General features: G+C 40.8%; 1 pseudogene across 1 annotated transcript; it reads left to right on the forward strand.

The window, feature by feature from the left end:
- The first annotated feature begins 8,133 nt into the window (after positions 1-8,133).
- LOC307144790 (putative nuclease HARBI1) lies at positions 8,134-15,135 on the forward strand (annotated as a pseudogene). Its single transcript has 4 exons — positions 8,134-8,208; positions 10,804-10,935; positions 14,532-14,610; positions 14,723-15,135. The product of its transcript is annotated as a putative nuclease HARBI1 (transcript).
- Positions 15,136-15,379: the final 244 nt, after the last annotated feature.

The raw sequence follows: 15,379 nt of genomic DNA on the forward strand, positions 1-15,379 counted from the left end.
TTTTGGTGTCCAGAAGGAGGGGCTGCATGTCTACTTTAATGCTGTCACTTTGGAGACCGGTGAGTACAGTATTTAAGAACATGCTTTGAGCTAACGCTGGATCATATTTGAGGCCTGATTCTGCTTCTTGGAATGCAAACAAGATTTTTTGGCGCAGGTCAAGAACACGCATAAGGAAACTCTGCGATGTTTCTTTGTTCGCTTGGCATTCAGAGGTGAGTTACTTATAAAGTTCAGTTGCACTTTTCTCTTGGAAGTGAGAGCGCAGAATTTCCTTCTAAATAGATTCGTAACTGTAAGCCTGGAGAGATGGCACGAATTACTGCATCAACAATCTCACACTCTGGGTAGCCTCTGCTCAGACCATTCTCAATCTGGTGTGCCAAACTTGAAAAAGTAAATTTCTCTTTTTGACCTGGGTCACTATTTTGTCCAGAAATTTTGAATTCTCTGTGCCAAGGTGGACTAGAGAGTTGAACATTCACTAAATGTTAGGGGTGTGCAGCTATTTGTAGTTGAGGCTGGACAATGCTTTGTTTTGTGATCACTTCTTCCAATTGTTGAATTTTACAAAATTTTTGTTTCATTGCGCTTTTAAGCTCATCAAATTCCCTTTGTAATCTATCTTTTTCTGTGATTTTGCTTTGTCCTGTTAACTAATTTTCGGCAGAGGCGGACAGAGTACACAGCTTCATTACTTGAGTAAAAGTACAGATACCCCTTGCTAAATTTTACTCAAGTACAAGTAAAAGTACTACAGTCAGATGTCTACTTAAGTAAAAGTACTAAAGTACTTGTTTTTAAAAGTACTTGAGTATCAAGAGTACAAGAGTACATTTTCTAAATATTGCATTACTACTGCCACAGTGCTTACATTGGTAAACACAGCAAACACTTGAAGCGAAAACTAATAGTCAGAGAAAAATAGCGAAAAGAAATAGTCTGGCGAGGTGGGGCCATGGATTGGCACATTCCCGGGATGGACCTGCTACGTCTTCATCCATTGTTTCGTCCATGGTTTCGTCTCTTATATAAATCTGACCCAGGAGTTGACTTTGGCGGAAAGCTGAAGGTGATTGCTGATAGGCTGTCCCAATCAGTGGCGCCTGCGCAATCCAATCACGTTTGAGAGGGAAACAACAAACTGAGGGTGTCCGAGATTTTTCTTTTTTCCTTTTTTTTGCTTTTAGAAGAAGTAACGGGTACTCACGGTTATGGATAGAAATGTAGTGGAGTAAAGAGTACAATATTTGCCTCTCAAATGTACTTGAGTAAAGTCATGAGTACTCCCCAAAAATGATACTCGAGTAAAGTACAGATCCCTCAAAATTGTACTTAAGTACTGTACTCAAGTAAATGTACTCCGTTACTGTCCGGCTCTGATTTTCGGTGACTGTATTCACTTCTAAAATTTTATCTCTCAGGCCTAACAGTACGACATGCCGCCATCTTCTAGCTCCGTTATGTCTTCTTCGAGATGTTGAAGGATATGAGAGATCTGAGACATGCGGGATTTAGATGAAAAGTTTTCTTGATCTGCTATGTTCAGAAATTCACAGACACTTAGAAGCTTGTCTTTGGATAGGGTATTTAGTATGCTGATAACTTCAACTTGCATTTGCTCTAGCACTGTTGTCTCCATTTTGACACTAGAGTAGACCTTTTCACTGAGTAGGGGCTTACTTGGGACTGACTGAACTTGTATTTCACCTGATGATCTCTGTGGCCTCAGGTTTATGGTTCTTCGTCTCTGTCTTGCCTTTACTGCATGAACTCTTTCCACTGCATTGTTGATCTGGGTTGTTTTAGGGGATGTACTGTATCAGGAGCCATCTGCCAGGTAAGTGACAACTGCTCTCCGAAGAGTGAATCCCAGTGGTGCCTTCAAAATGTTGTACCCCTGAATAGAGGGGGAGAAGATTAAACTCAAAACTCGCTGATGTTTCCCCACTGTGGACTTTATGTGGAATCAATTGTAGCAATTGACAATAAACAACTTTTCAAAAACAGCATCATTCACATTCTTTCTGAAAACGTACACACATTTAACAGTTGGTCACATGTACTGTTAATAATGTGCACTTCTAATCCATAACACTATTTAAAGTGTACAAAAAAATCCTTATACAACATTAAATTAACAAATCATTGGAATTAATACCTGAATAGAGGGGGAGAAGATTAAACACAAAACTCGCTGATGTTTCCCCACTGCTAACTTTATGTCGAATGGAAAAACTCCCCCTAGTGTTCTCCCCCTAGTGTTCAACAAGACAAGGGTAATCGATTGCACATTGCATTGTGCCAAACTGATAGATCGCAGATGAACCCAAAATTACATACAAATTAATTATTTACATTTTATAAACTTTTTTACACACATTCAAAATAGTGTGACTATAGTGCTGTCAATGTTTCACAGATTTATAAAATACATATTTCAATCTGTCACGTAAAAAGGGTTCTTCAGGGCGATACAGTTCTAAATAGAACCGTTACTATGTGTAAAGAACCTTTAAAGAAACATCTTTTTTTAGAGTGAGGGTATAGCATACAAAAGTATATCAAAGTATAGACCTTGAGCAGCGCCGCCATGACAATATTACAGCGAGGCTGTGAAAAGCTGTATAAAGCTGCTAGATCACTTATAATTTATCAAAGCTCATGTTGTCTGGAGTTTTTTGTCTACTGAAATTTCTTGGAAAGAGTCAGCAGAACAATCCAAAAACACATTAAATAACAGTACAACCCACTGAAGAGATGTGTGTCTATCCCTCACAGCCTCGCTTTCATTCCCGTTAAAAATAAAGAAGATGCAAAGATGGCACTGCTGTGAATAAGGTATATAACGCTCTTCAGCTGCAGTGCGTTTGCGAGGAGAGAGAGGAAAAACTGTTCAGATTGACAGTGCTATTGCGTCACCTCATGCGTCCTTTCCGCATTTTGTGTGGACAGACAAGCAGGAATCATACAACAACACGCCTGGTTTGGACACGTTATGGCATGGTTCATGAAGAAACAGATAACAGCCTTTGGAGTTCATTCAGGTACATTTTTCAGAGAACTGCCCTTTTTGAAACTGTCACTTCAGTCCAAACAACGGTTCTTCAGAGGCTTCTTTCAGTGTGGTTGTGATCTGAGGAACTCCAAATGGTGCCTGAAGTATCTTTTTTTTTTTTTTTTTTTTTTACAGTGTACCGAGAGAGTACTTCTCAGTGATTTATTCCCTTTATAATATTCCTATTCATTATCAACTTCAAAATTGATTGATCAATTTGTTATTGTTCTCCAACAATGGATTGCATATACACCAATTTCTTGAAGCCAGTGCCATCAGGGAATGAACAGCGCAGCACAATCCATCACCCTCCAGAGTAACACCTATCCCATCATACCTTTCACCCTCCCAATCTGTATAGGCCTAGATATTCTTCATACCTATTCACCCCTGCCATTATTAATAGAGTGTCATGTACAACAGTCAATATTCTTAATATCAATTTTACTGCTTGGCAGTCTGTGACAAAACATGTGCTGAGGGTTTGAGATGCTAATTTAAAAGCTGGTGGTGGATTGATTGTGTGATCACGCATGGTTATTCCGTACTTGTAAGAGCGGTGTGCAGAGACGTGTGGCGTGGAGCCGTGTCTTTTGCGATCATACATTTCGGAGTGCTGATTAAATGTGCCGTCACTGAGTGGTACATCTCAGCTTCATCACCCTGTGGGGGAGGACCGGAGGAGGGTGTGCTTCATGATGATTCAGGATGTGAATGAGGCCTGGAAGTCGAAAATATGGAAGATGTTTGCAAACTGGCATTGGTAAAGAGAATGTCTTTTGGTATGTTCAGAAGTTCTGTGAAATACATATTTGAATGTGCTCTTTAGCTTCTTGATCTCACTTTCAATTCAGAAAAACTTTTTATTAAACAGCTATTTCATAACAGAAACATTTAAGAAGAGCAAATAATGGGCTGCAAACCCACAGGGTTCTTTAGGGTTTTCTTTTTAACAGTGTTTGGAAAGGACAGAGACCTAATGAGGACGACTGTTTGAGTACTTACTGTGCAATATCATTTTAAAATGTACTCATTAAAATTAAACCACCACAATCAAAATTAAATCCACTGTGGTGTTTTATTGTGTAACTTGAGGAACTCTTAACTTTTCCTCTGATTGAACACACACTAATAACCTACCACTCTAATATAATTAACTATAAGACATAAATTGCTGTTTTAGTCATAGGAAATATCAGAGCTATTGTGGAACAATGACCTTTTCTGGTAAACCTAATCAGCATCTAAATTCATGACAGTTAATGTTTTATCCTCTCCAGAAGCAAAGCAGAATTAAAGGGATAGTTCATCCAAAAATTAAAACTCTGTCATCATCTCACCCTTGTGTTGTTCCAAAACGGTATGACTTTATTTCTTCTGTGGACCACAAAAGGATAAATTACAAATTAATTAATTGTGTGGGTCAGTCTTTTCCATACAATGACAATAAATGGGTTCTAATGCTTTCAAGTTTCGAAAATGACATAGCCTACAACCTTAAAGTATCATAAAAGTGGTCCAACACTGTAAAAAGTGATCAGTTGACTTATGCATAAAGTTTTTTACTTAACCATTTTAAGGCAACAGGTTTCCTCACTTGTTTCAAGTTAAGTCAACTGATCACTTTTTACATGAAATGACTTGTGTACTATATTACAAGTCTTCTAAAATCATACGATACAGTTGTGATGACTTTACCAATTGGTGATAGGCTCTTTTATCTATAAGGCGGGACTTATTCCGCCATATTGCGCATTGCACTTTCTCTCATTCACAGTAATATGAGTGCACCGTCTTTCTATGTATAAAGTCTTTGATTACACCCAACACTGCCTTTAAGCACGTCACATTCCTGCCTCAGCTATAATCGCATATATCGGCTACCTTTCTCTACCATCTTAACAATATCCTGCTTGCCAAAAAATCTCATGGGCATCCATCACTCCTGTTTATCTATCTTGCGGTGGAGAGATCCCATAGAAAGCTGATGCCACCAAGGTCTTTTATCCAAATTGAATTCTGTCCTGGATCAAAGGTCAGCTTTTCGTCTTCTCACCCCTCTCTTTGTGAGATTGCTCTGCGTATTGGTGAGGCAGCAAGTGGCTCTGTACTAAAGCTGATTGGGGCAAAAGAGAAATAGAAGGTCATGGACACAAACGCACAAAGCAATCTTGTTTCTCCAGCTCAGTTTACTCGCTCTCCAGTTACTGAGACACACACCCTATGCAACTATCTGTTTATTTGTCTAAGTGTGTGTGTGTGACATGCGCAAATCTGTATGGGAGATAGAGAGCATGTGAAAATGGCAGTTCCATCAAGGCAATGCGATGTGCAATTCCCCAGGACAGATTAAAGTCAAAGAAGTTATTCCCAGTCTGAATGCAGGGGGCTGACAGACAGCTCAGACCTGAGAGAAAGAAGATCACAACAGTCTACTAAAATGAAGGTGACCTCGATTTCATAGATCTGTGGACGGTTACCATTCCGAGTGACCAGACAGTCGATACCTTTATACGAGGGACAGCAAGAGCTTGTGTGTGTGTGTGTGTGTGTAAGTGAGGATGTAATTAACATCCACAGTGATACGGGGAGGTCAGACTTTAATAAACTCTGACTACCAGTTTCTTTGTGAGGGATGCCGCTACCTGAGATTTAACTAAATGCAAGACAGCTCTGAGACCTGCAACTGATTGGAAATAAATGAGAGAGTTGAATTAAGACAAGGCAAATGTGCATTAGCCAGAGCTTCTTAATGAATCTGTACCCAGACAGCAACATCGTGTCAGCCCAGATCTGGCCCACATCTGGTACGCGTGGAATCCACATGTCACTGTGTGAGATTTGAAGCGACAAACGAACTAAACTTTAAAATCATACAACGGAGGTATGTACTGTAAGTCAGCCTAATTCACAAAAAGAAAAAAGAAAAGTAGCGAAAGGGTTATGAATGATTATAAATTATTGATGGCCATACACAATTAAAATGATGCAAGGACATATTTGACCCTCTTAATCGATTTCTGTAGCTTGATATTGATCAGTGGTTTCAACAATTATATAATTTGTGTTTCCTATAAGCTATTTAGAATTAGCAATTAGATTTGCCAATATTTCAACAGTTATGCAAAAAGGTCTGAAATCATTTGCGATTCAATTTGATTCATTCGGACAGTACACGTGCACACTTAATCATTTGTGGCATTTCTCAGTGAAATAGAAATAATAAGTAAGGAAAATAATATAGGGATGTTTTGTTGTCAATTGTGAGGAAAACGCTAATGGTTCTTTTTCTGTTCTTGGCTAATGCAAATTTAAATAAAGAATGATATGATTTGTATCGGTCGAATCTAGTTTCAATGACTGAATGATAATTTAAACACAAAAAGACATTTACATGGCATGTTATATAAACTGCATAAAGGGTTTCTGAACAAATTTGTGTAGCCCTCCCACTGGGTAGAATCTTGTGGCTCACAAGGTAGGAATCTGTATAGGGCAGGGTTCACCAATCTCGGTCCTGGAGGGCCGCTGTCCTGCAGAGTTTAGCTCCAACCAGCTCCAACACACCTGTTTGAAAGTTTCTTGTATGCCTAGTGAGACCTTGATAAGCTGGTTCAGGTGTGTTTAATTGGGTTTGGAGCTAAACTCTGCAGGACAGCGGCCCTCCAGGACCGAGATTGGTGAACCCTGGTCTAGGGGATGTTAAATTTTCCCACATTTCTCTTCAGTTAGAGTATCGACACATCTGACCCAGATCTTCACCTGATAGTGTCAGATATATGTTTTCTATGTGGAAATAAGAAATACACTACTGTGTTTACCTTTAGATTTGAAAATAATTTTTTTGAAAATAATTAAAAAACAAATTAACATTAAACAGTTCTTTCCACAGGAAAGCACACACAAAATTATGGCAGATCAATAAACATGTATTTATTCTTCTCAGTACTCTTTTGTCTTTTTACTCTTTGAATTACCAAATAAATCAATTCACAAAGTCACAACACAACAGCAATGAAACCTACAGTAATAATCACCATAACCCAAAAGAAAAAACAAATGTCAATGTAATACTCTTATTTTACCCAGCTAGGATTTTCAGTACACAGATGGCGCGCTAGTTGGAGCTCTGTGATGCAAAACCAGTGTACTCACAAATCAGGAAAAACAAGAATTACAATTGCAGAATAGTGATCTCTAACCCTCACTCCCCAACGAGATGATAAACAGCATCCGTGACGCAACATTCCAAGAAAGAAATGTCTTATCTTTGCGAACTTCTTGAGCTGCACATAACAAGTGTGACACGTCAAAGCTATGCACTTACTGTACCGTAAATGGCATGTATTGCGCTGCGTTTTTTTGCAAGTGGTACATACTTGTATGCGATCGGTGATGCAGAGAATCTAGGGAAAAACACGGTTTGTCGAACTATTCGCAAGGTGGTCCTCGGACTGCATGGGTGCATGAATAGCTTCATTGTGTTCCCTGGACATTTTTTGACCATGTCCATAAAATTGCTGGTAAGATATACTGGTATATCTATATGGTCCTGGTCAAGACATTAAACTGACCCGATATGGGACTAGATGGATAGCCTACCAGAAGATCTTAGATCAATATGGTTATGGGGACCGAACTAGTGTAACTATCGAAGTGTTATTGGGACGCAGCAATAACACTTTGACCTCAAAAGGCAAGTAAGGGGTTTAACCGCAGAAAGGCTTTTGAGGAAAGGGTAAGGCAATTACAAGGAGACCTTGGAAAGGCGAACCAACTGCTTTTCTGCGCATGAGGTGTCGTGTCCCTATGCAGTCATACCTGGAAAAAGGAAAACCCACGTAGTAAATGATATGAATCCACAACCAAATCAAAACTATACTGGCTCGGCCGTCGCCCAGGTAATCAAGGACCGCGGTGGTTGGTCAACCAATCTGCCAGCCACTGACAAGTATTCTAAGACTGGAAAATCCAAGAAGAACAAATATTTCTCCGTAGCCACCCACAACGTGAGAACGCTGAACGACACCTACAACAAAGAAACCGACGTATGGATTACACACAAAGTAGAAAGAATGATAGCACACTGCGAGAGGCGAAACATCGATATTGTCGCCATTCAAGAGCACCGTCTCAAAACATCTGACACGGTGGGCTACATTCACTACAAGCAAAATCATAGCTGGACCTTGGCACATTCGAATTCATCTGATAAATGTCGCGATAAAAAGTCGCGATTTTGTACAACAACCCGATAGCTCAACTAATTGGCTCAATCACAGTTAAATCAGAACGTTTGTTAGCGATACATCTTAAAGGGAACCCAAAGGCATGCCTAGTCTCAGTATACGCCCTAACAGACGATGCCAACGACGACGGGAAAGACGCATTTTACAACGATCTCACTGAACTCATCGAGACTATTCCCCCACACAACATAACCGTTCTTGCAGGAGACTTTAACCCTTTCACACGTAAGTTTAAAATATTCTGGCTGACCCCCCAGCGTGAGTTTTTCAAGGCGACCGTTATTTAGAACGTGTCACTTTATGGTTTCCATGGTGACGCGTCATTGCTTGTCACGTGACACACCGCAGCAGCAACAGAGCTGAATGAATGATGATCTGCTTTTATGTCATTTTTCCTTTTTTATTCAAAATATTCACAAATTTGTTAGCTATGGCATGAAATATCTGATATTCCGATTGTCAAATATATGCAAGTGGAAGTGTTTTGTTGTTTAAACTCCTTTATAACGATCGCGTTAGTTGAGCTGTATGCGCGATGGGCGCCGCCATCTTAGTTTGTGCCGCAGACGCAGTTCAGAGAATCGGATCTGTTGGATTTACAACACGTGAATTCATCCACTTCTTCCGAAATACATAAAAGTAAGTAGCTGGTTAACTGGGAGAAGAATAGAGTAAACTTTAAAGTTACTTACATTGGGCCCTATTTTAACGATCTGAAACGCAAGTGTCAAAGCGCAAAGCGCAAGTAACTTTGTGGGCGGGTCTCGGCGCTGTTGCTATTTTCCCGGCGGGATAAATGACTCTTGCGCCCGGCGCAAATCTAAAATGGGTTGGTCTGAAGTAGCTTCATTATTCATAGGTGTGGTTTGAACGTAACGTGAAATAAACCAATCAGAGCATCATCTCACATTCCCTTTAAGAGCAGACGCGCTTTTTCCTTGGCATATTGCTATTGTAACGGCGGATTTGCCAGACGCACGAGGAGCGGTTCACAGCCGAGGAGAGCAACGCTCTCGTCACGGCCGTAAAAGACAGAGAAGTGACATTGGGGATGGAGAAACACACCCAAAATAGCTTCGGTTAAACAGGTATATAGTAATGTGGGTAAATGTGTAAGCTAGATGTATGCTTTTATAATAAATTATCTATCTATCTATCTATCTATCTATCTATCTATCCATCCATCCATCCATCCATCCATCCATCCATCCATCCATCCATCCATCCATCCGTCCATCTATCTATCTATCTATCGTTTGTAATAATATGATTTGCAAAAATGAAAACTGCTGCTTCTGTGTAGATTAGAGAATCAAAGTGTATGTGCGTTGTGCTCACGCTACATTATGGTCAAGCATGCGCCCTTAAAATAGCATAATGAACAACGCGCAACGCGCCACTGACTTTAGACTAGGTTTTTTCTGGCCAGTGGCGCAATTGTTTTATGGAACAGTAAAATAGCACCAGGGAACGTTTGCGCCGGAACACGCCTCCTTTTTTGCGCTTAACCGCCCAGGGAGCGCAAGTTCATTCCCTAGTTTAGCGACGTGCTTCTGTGGAGGGAAAAGCGCGCTTTGCGCGGGTGCAAAATAGGAATGAAACATGCGTCGGTGTACAAAGTCAATTGCGCTGGGTGCAAGATAGGCCCCACAATGTGTATCAATATGAATAAAACATGTCTAATTATAATGGAAAGGATTATTATTGCTTCTTCCATAGACATCAGTGTGTATTTTATAAACTCTAAATGTATTATTTTTTTAGTACTTATGTGAATTTATATGTATAAAACCTAAAATAAACATTATGTGGTTGAAAACACTGAGAAGTTGTGATATATGACAGCTCTGAGCACGCCTGTCTCTGGCTTAGCGCCAGCCAACGTGCGAAAGCACATTTGAATTTAGCAGTTGATCACGTGATGCACTGACCGTTCTAATCACACCGGTGTGATCGTACGCTCCAGGGACCAGCCTAGACTGATCACACCGGTGTGATCGTACGTGCGAAAGGGTTAATGCAAGAATCGGGAGAGACAGTCATATCTCAAATCCAAGAGTTGTCGGCAACCACTGCTATCATTCAGAATCAAATGACAATGGATTGAGGATGATTAGCATGTGTGAAATGGCGAGTCTATGCCCCGCCAATTCATGGTTTCCAAACAGACCGACCAGACTACGTACTTACAAAAGTCCAAAAAGCGAATTTTACCAGCTAGACCACATTTTATTCTGCACAAAGTGGTGGACTTCTGTCAAAAACTGTCGTGCATACAATACCTGCAACGTCGGTTCTGACCATAAAATTGTGTGCGCCAAGTTCGAGCTCTCCTTACGAAAATCGAAAATTAATCCGGACAAGAGATGTGCTTTCAACGTTGAAAAACTGAAAGCCCCAGAATTGAAAAACGCATTCAATGTGGAGGTTCGGAATCGATTTGAAGTACTCTTCGATGAAATAGCATGCTTAGACCCACCGGAATCCATAAAACAGCGAACCAACGCATTAGACTCTGCTCTTATCGGAGCCTGTGAGAAAATTCTGGAGAAAAGGCCGAAATCCAAACAACCAAGCTGGATTAGCCCCAACACCATCAAGCTAATCAACGAAGAAGGAGATCTCAAGGTAAGATACAAGTGCACACAAAATATAAAAGACAAAGAAGAATGGCGTGAAAAGAAAAAAGAGGTTTCGAAAGCATTCGATATGGACAACGAGGCACATATCAACTCTAAACTCGATGCCCTAGAGCGAGCAGTCAACAAACACGAACATCACAAAGTTTGGAAATTTATCCATGACATCAGTGAAAAGCCCAAAGATGCCTCCTCTAGCAAAATTAGAATGCTCAATGGCGACATCCCAAGTTCAAGCGAAGATCTTTTAAAAGAATGGACCAACTACTTCTCAACACTCCTGAACAACAAGAGTTCCAAAATCATTCCGAATAACCGCCCCACTTCCAACACTGGACATCCCAGGTATAAAATTGGGTAAAATAACAAGAGCTGAAATTGATGACGCCATCACTACACTCAACCGTAACAAAGCACCCGGTCCAGATTATGCCATGACAGCTGAAGTACTAAAAGACGGAGGTGAATGCGTGGTAAATCAACTTCACAACATCTGTCAGTTGGTCTACGAACATCTCACAGCACCAACACAATGGACATCAAACTTGATAAAGCCAATACCGAAGAAAGGTAACCCACAGCTCATGATCAACTATCGAAGAATCAGCCTAATGTCCATAGCAGCCAAAGTCTACAACAGAGTAATTCTCAATCGCATAAGAGGCCCGGTCGACAAACTGCTCAGAAGCAACCAAGCAGGTTTCAGAACAGGCCGGGGATGTGCTCAACAGATCCACATCCTCCGTAGGATCATGGATGTAGCGCGCGCACAAGACATCCCAATGTATACTACCTTTATCGACTTAAAGAAAGCGTTTGACTCAATTGACCGAGAGATGATGTTTGCCATCCTACGTCATTACGGAATTCCAGAGGAAATTGTAAACGCAATCAGAATCATGTATGACAAGTCGACAAGCCAAGTATACGTTGGAGGAGAGCGTTCAAAGTCCTTTGCAATCACAACAGGAGTTCTACAGGGAGACGTCCTCGCACCGTACTTATTCATAATTGTCATCGACTATGTTTCAAAGCAATCAGCAGGCGATTTCGGTTACCTAACACACAAGGGTACCCCAGCACGATCGGAAAACGCACGGCTACAACGATCTTGTGCTAAAAAGAGAAAAGAGATAACAACCGAACGAAAACTCAACGACCTCTCATTCGCAGACGACATAGCGCTTCTCGAGAATGATCCAACCCGAGCACAACAGCAGCAAACAGTAATGCAGCAAAATGCCTCTACCGTCGGCCTTGAGATAAGCATTGAAAAAAACGTTCCAGTCCAATTAAATGATAAATCCCAAATAAAGACCAATCTGGCAATTGATGGAAAGCCGACTGCAATCGCGGACGAGTTTAAGTACTTGGGATCATACATGACCAAAAAAGACCAAAAAAGATGTCAACAACCGTATAGCTTTAGCTTGGGTCGCATTTACGAAACTCAAGACCATCTTGAGATCACCCAAGCCGCATGGAAAGTTCAAGATGCACCTATTCAATGCATCGTGCATATCAGTGCTTCTTTACGGATGCGAATCATGGGTGGTCACTCAATCCCTTTAAAGGTCCCATGACATGAAATTTTCACTTTCTGAGGTTTTTTAACATTAATATGAGTTCCCCTAGCCTGTATATGGTCCCCAAGTTTCTAGAAATTTCAATCGGTGTAAATCGAGCTTTTGCTATCTTTCTCTGCCTTTGAGAAAATGGAAGCTCAATCGCGCTGATCTTGAATCTCCTCCTTGTGACGTTACAAGGAGGAATGTTACCTCCCCTGTCTCTGCTTTGCCCGCCCAGAGAATATTTTCCGCCCATGAGAAAATGAGCTAGGAAGTAGGAACGCGCGCGCGCGATTTTAGTTAGTCCACGAGAGATATCATGGCTTTTGAGCGAGCGAAGCATAACAATTGCTCAATAATTGGATGTACAAATGAACACCGAAGGGTTAATACAGAGCTGGGCTTGCTGAACGTCTGAAACTAAAGTCTGGATCACTCTCTTTGGCTCAGCTACACACCTCGGACAAGTAAGTCAACTAATGATATATAAGTGTGTTGCTTTACTGTTTATGGTTGCCTAGACTGTTACACGTAGAATGTGGCTGTCACATTAGCTATGCAGCTATGCAGTTTATGTGTGTGAATACACACACTGTAACGCGAGTGTTGTACACTTCTTTGTTATTTGGATAACCGTTTTCCTGTTGGTTATACGGCGCGCGCGATATCCGCATTTCAAGATCGCAGAGCTTGATGATGTAATTGTAATAAGATAAATTACAGATGTAACAGATCTCTCATGAAAAGGCAACAGTAGGTTAGCGTTAGCTACATGATAATAACTGTAAACCATCCGAATAAAGTACCGTATCCAGACATAATATTTTAAACTAACCATTCGGAAACGTCCTGCTGGAACCGCTGAGTTGTTGCTTCTCCATCCGGATCAGATTCTGGGTCAAACTGAAATGCTTGAACGACTGCGTGTCTTCGTGCCATTGCTATATCCAACGTAAACATGCACGGACCGGTACCGTTGCGCAAGATGGTCAAGGCCACACCCACCCTCCACCTTGCGCCGCCTTTCTCCTCCTCATTAGCATTTAAAGCTACAGACACCGAAACGGCCTGTCTGAAGGAAGCTCATTCTGGGACTGGCTTGTAGTGGCTATAATTCTGCACCGAGGCTGAATTTTTGAAAAGAGATTTCAGATACAGTACTAGGGACCACTAATGCCTATATTAAAGCCTACAAAAAGTAGCATGTCATGGGACCTTTAAGAAAAGCTAAACATCTTTGCTAGAAAGTGCTACCGAATCATGTTGGGAATCAATTAAGCAGAATCTCACATGACAAATGAACAACTATACAGCACAACAGGTCAACAGCCAATTAGTGATACCATTAGGAGAAGGCAGCACCAGTTCATCGGACACTGCCTTCGCATGGGAAACAGTGAACCAGCGCAGATATATGTTCTTTACAAGTCGGAAGTCGCATCGAACAGGCGGGGTAGACCAAGAATATCATACAGGGACTACGTTTATCGGTACTACGAACATCTAGACCTAGATAAGGAACGACTGCACGAAGAGCTGACCAGCATGTCAAAAGAAAGAGGACTGTGGAGAAATATCGTTGCGCCTAAAAAGCCCGCCCGATGATGACGATGATGATGATGATGAAGATATACTGATAGGGTGACATGAACAAATTTAACCTTTCACATTTAGTTTTTTTTTTCTTCAAAAAGCAGATTTCATTTAGAGCACTTAAATGTATTATACAATAGTCTACAGTAGCTACATGTCAAGAATGGTTTTAAATATATGTATTTTTAATTCCTATGATAGGATTCCCTAGAGTCATAGGAGCAATAGACTGCACACATGTTGCAATCTCCACATCTCTAGGAGAACATGAGGTGGATTATGTGAACAGAAAGTCCTTTCACAGCCTAATGTTCAGGTAGGGCTAGTATACATGTGAGATGATTTTTATTTGCATTGAGATCAATCTTTAAATAAGTAGTAACTAACATATAGGACAATGATTTACTGTACATTTTATCTGCAGATAACTTGTGATCATGAATGCATAATCACAAGCTTGGATTCTAAATGGCCTGGCTCAGTGCATGACTCACAAATTTTCTATGAGTCATCAGACACTTGAAGGGCCTGTTTCTTTTGTCAGCGCTTTGAGGAAGGCAAGTTAAATTTGGTACAGGACAAAACACTTTAAAGTGTTCATTTTAATTGTGACAGCAAAACGTACAAATTTTTCCCGTTTCTGTTCTATGACAGGGCTTTTTGATGGCCTGTTGGTAGGAGACAGGGGTTATCCATGCCAGAGGTTTTTGCTAACCCCCTATCCTGACCCTCAGACTGGGCCACAAAACCGCTTCGATGTGGCCCTTAGTAAAACCAGGGTCAAGATCGAGATGACCTTTGGCATCTTAAAGGCACGTTTCAACTGCCTTAGGTGCTTAAGAGTGTCACCATAGCGGGCATCAAAGATAGTGGCAGCATGTGCCATTCTGCACAATATAGCCACTATCAGAAAGGAGCGAGTACCACCACAAAATCAGCTTCTCTCTGATGAAATTGATCCCATCACACTTGACCACCCAGCTGGTGCAGCTGTCAAAGATGCAATCACAAGACAATATTTTACTTAATAAAAGCACATTGACACTGCAGATAGGTCTCAAACTGTTTTATTGGACATGTGGCTAGGGAGGAAGAAAGACAGCCAGAGAAAGTTACATTAATAAATATTCATAGTGTTCATACTAAAGGGTTACGTGGTTAAATAAGTTCACATACTGAGATCTGTTTTTTCCAGCTGTTTGAATTTTTTTAATTTGGTGCCTCCTCAGCTCACAGTCCAGCTCCTTTAGTGAACTGTTTAGTTCTAGACTC

Source organism: Squalius cephalus, assembly GCF_949319135.1.
Source record: "Squalius cephalus genome assembly, chromosome: 17".
Classification (NCBI taxonomy): domain Eukaryota; kingdom Metazoa; phylum Chordata; class Actinopteri; order Cypriniformes; family Leuciscidae; genus Squalius; species Squalius cephalus.